Source organism: Penaeus monodon, chromosome 26 (genome assembly GCF_015228065.2).
Source record: "Penaeus monodon isolate SGIC_2016 chromosome 26, NSTDA_Pmon_1, whole genome shotgun sequence".
In the NCBI taxonomy this organism is placed as follows: Eukaryota; Metazoa; Arthropoda; class Malacostraca; order Decapoda; family Penaeidae; genus Penaeus; species Penaeus monodon.
In genome coordinates this window covers 14,078,430-14,083,429 of record NC_051411.1, presented here as the reverse complement: position 1 = coordinate 14,083,429, position 5,000 = coordinate 14,078,430, and positions in this window count along the sequence as shown.

The following is a 5,000-nucleotide window of genomic DNA, read 5'->3' as shown; positions in this document are numbered from 1 at the left end:
ATATATATATATATATATAATATATATATATATATATATATATATATAATATATATTATACATATAATATATATATATATTATATATATATATATATATATAATATAATATATATATATATATATATTATATAGACACATACGTATGATTTATATATATATATATATAATATATATATATATATATATATATAATATAACTATATGAAAAAAATGCGCCGGAACGTACCGGATATAGTGATCGTAATGGATAAACTAGGTATTAACTACCGAGCTACTAGCCGAAGAGTGCAGCCGCCACACAGGCCAGCCACCTCGCTGCTACTCGCCCTTACATAGGCTGTTCCAGTCCAGCCGCTGCACTATTATCATGTGATCTATTGCGATTCATTCTAATTTTGCAACTATTGAGTGTGTGAACATTTTGGCTATTGTTTATTTCCTGGGTGGGATGACCCATGGCTCTTTTGGATAGAAATGGATAGTAAATCTATTTTTCTGCATCACCTATGGCTCAAAGTCAACGGAAGGCTAAAAAATTCAAGGAATATAAATGTGGAATAATAATCCCATAAAAAGGGGAAGAACATTTTATGTGACCTGAATCCATCACATATACACACATGTATATGTCATACCCTCTTCGTTGGAGGAGGATATTTGCGATGGAGAACTGGATTAACGTCGTATTTTTGAGGCAAAGTCGGTTATCATCAAGGTTCCGCATTAAGCCCTTATATTTTCGTTCCTACAATGGATGTAATGGGAAGAGAAATTAGAGAGCGTGTCCCTTGGACCGTGATGTTTGCAGATGAGATTGCTCATAGGGAAAAGCGAGGAGGCAGAAAAGAAGTTGGGACAAAGGAGAGGGTTTATGGAGGACAGAGGGCTTAAGATTACCAGAGAGAAAACAAGAGTATATGTGGTTAGTGGACAAGATCTGAATGAGGAAGTCTAACAGGAGTTCAGATGCTTAAGCAGATATTTGTATTCTACGGAAATTACCCACAGAACACAAGCAAGCTGGAAAATCTGGAGGAAAAATACTGCAAGAGGTTTGGACAACAGTAGGATAAGCATGAAAGTAAAGGAAAAGACTAGGAGACGGTAGTATCGTCTGCAATGCATAATTCACAAGAAATGAAAATAAACGTGGCGGAGATGAAAATGATGATGTGTGAGGATACAAAATAGGATTAAATCAGGAATTAGAAGATGAAAAGGACGATGAAAATAATAAGTGCCCAGAAAAATACAGAAGAATAAGCTGCAGCGGGTCGGCCTTATCACCAAGAGAGAAAATGATTAGGCAGCCAGGTGATGAAGCTGGAAAATGAGGGGAGGAAGAGGGCGAGCGAAAAAGAATTAAGCGCTAGACAAGAGGATGTTTACATACATACATACATATATATATATATATATATATATATATATATAATATATATATATATATATATATGTATATTATACTATATATATATATATATATATATATATATATATATATATATATATATATATATATTAATATTATATATAATATATATACATATATATATAATATATATTATATATAATGTATATATATATATAATATATTTATATATAATATTATATATATATATTTATATATAATATATTAATATATTCATATAGTATTATAATATTATAATATATTATTATATATATATTATATATATATAATATACATATATATATATATATATATATATATATATATATTAATATACATATATATATATATATATATATATATATATATATAACATTTATATGCACATGTACAGTTCTACACACAAACACATACACGCACACGCACGCACACACACACACACACACACACACACACACACACACACACACACACACACACACACACACACACACACACACACACACACATATATACACACGCACGCACGCACGCACACACATTTATATCTAAATTCACACACATATATGTATATATATTTATGTGTGTATATATATTATATTTGTACACATATATGTGTTTATGATATACATATTGGTATATATACTACATATTTGATGACTATAATATATATTATATATATATTTATGTATTTATATACATTTATATATATATATATATATATATATATATATATATATATATATATATTATATATATATAATATATATAAGTGTATATAAATACATAAAAGCATACATATATAATATGTATAAATGTACATATATACACAAATGCGTGTGTACATTAGTGTGCATGTGTGTTTTTGACGAAGATATAATCGAAACCGGTTAAATACTTGTATTGTGAAGATATTCATTCCCATTCATATATACATATATGTATTTGTATATGTGTATATATGTAAATATACATATATAAATGTATATGCATATATATGTATGCATATATAATACACTTATGCATATATGTATATATATATATATGCACATGCATATATACACATATCCATATTTATATGTATATATACAAAGTATATGCTTATATATAGAGAGAGAATGTATATATAGACATATAAACATACATGTATGTGTATGCATTTATATGTATATATTTATATGTATATATTCCACTGCAGGACATAGGCCTTTCTCATTTCACTATTCAGAGATTATTTGAAAGTGCTACCCTTACCTGACTGCATGCCTTCCTAATTAACGCGGGTCGGCGCGCTGAGACTTGTGCAACGGCGGCGAACTTCCCCTACGACACCTGCGTTTGACTCCTCAAGACGATATGTCATTTTCTCGCCAGGAAATCAGGCGCAAGCCGGCAGTCGGAGCACAGGCATTTTTACGACTCGGAACGACGAGGGTCGAAGTCCACTGCTCTAACCACCGGACATTATATATGCATATAGATAAATATACATTTACACATATATATATGCATATTGTATATATATATATATATATATATATATATATATATACATACATATATATAAATATATACATATATAGAGAGGAGATATACACATATGTATATATGTACATATATAAACACATATACATAAATTAATGAATATGTATACGAGTATATATAAATACATGTATACATACACACACACACACACACACACACAACACACACACACACACACACACACACACACACACACACACACACACACACACACACACATATATATATATATATATATATATATATATATATATATATATATATATATATATATATATATATATATATATATATATATATATATATAAATGAATAAATGTATAAATATATATATGTATATGCATTAATCATATGTATGCATATATATGAATCTTAAAAGAAAACGAACCCACCCAAGTCAGAGCAAAAGAGAAAAGTGCGAACGAGAAAAAGGACTAATCAAGTTCTTTCTTTCGCGAGGCTCCCGAAGTTAACGCATCAGAGGTATCACAGGAAAAGGAATTAGAGACAATAGACGGAAAGGGGACAGGGGAATTGGAGGAGAGAGAGAGATAGTTAGAGAGCGAGAGAGAGAGAGAGAGAGAGAGAGAGAGAGAGAGAGAGAGAGAGAGAGAGAGAGAGAGAGAGAGGAGAGAGAGAGAGCGGAGAGAGAGAGAGAGAGAGAGAGAGAGAGAGATCACGATTCCATACATGCAACTCAAGGAGAACAAGGAGCACTTCTATAGCTGACACTCTGCGATCTTTCGCGAGTTTTCTCTTTCCACAATAAATTCTTGACAGTACTTGTCAACTCTGCTCTCTCCTCTTTCATCTCCTCACAGTCTACTGCCCCTCTATTGCAACTACTCTCTTAGGAATTTTCTTGCAACCTCCTGCAGTCACCCCTCTCACCCTGTATACTTCACTGTCACCTTTGTAATATTTCTCCGCTTTCAAATTCTCACTGTCCAATCTCCTAGGGAAACGTTTCAACTTGACACTGTGCACACGTTTTTCCCTTTTATGTTTATTCTCCTTTTTTCCTTCTCTTTGTATTTTTTTTTTTTTCCAAAGCTTGTCCTTAGCGATGCTTGCGTAAGATAAATTTCCTAACGCTTGCTTAAGATCTGGCGGTGTCATCCATCTTTGAAATGTGAGATCTGTCTTTTTGCAGTTTACTCAGTTGTTTTATGAACTTACCAATATTTAGGCAAACATTTCAACATTTTAAGTGTATCGCATTGTTGTTTGTAGTAGTAGTAGTAGCAGTAACCGTGCAGTAGTGGTAGTAGTAGTAGCAGATGTAATTATAGGAGATGCCTCAGCAGCAGAAGTAGTGGTGTCTTAAGCAGAACTTTCTTTTGTATTGCTCACAGCCTTAATAATACTCAATCCAATAAAGCCAACTCGTCGCCACTGGAATGTGAAAGATTAACCTAACAAACAGCTAACTCATCAAATAAGGCAAGAACTGACCTAACTGTTTAACGATCGTGGACACATGGGTGAAGATCCTTCTCCGACATTCGATTCTTAGCACCCCTGGCTCTATATCCCATATTAACATTACCAAAGAAAGATGAAGAATGAGAGTTTATTAAAAGTAATCTAAAACATATTTCACTAATTCTCCCCATTCATCATTATGACCTCAGACCAAATCTTTCTGTGCATGGCTCACTGAAGTCATATCAGAGAGAAAGAGAGATTTATAGTTCCCCGATTTTCACACTTTTTCGAACTGCTCTGCTAAGCCTGAAAGGAACTTTACCAACAAAACCCTCCCTGTGTAAAGAATTCGCGGTCATAGAATTGCAGATACGATCGCGTCTCAGTGACCTGTGCAATACAAAGTATAATGTCATATTCAGGTAATAAGTTAGGTACAAGCATAGTTATAAAGGGAGGATAAAAAACATTTTATGACAAGAAGTGGTAGTAGTAACAGTAACAGTTGTAGCAGTTGTAATACTAGTGTCTCTATTAGTTTATGAGCATTATCATTATGTTGTTAACACTGTTACGATTTTTACAGTGGAACTAATATTTTCATTGACGTTATT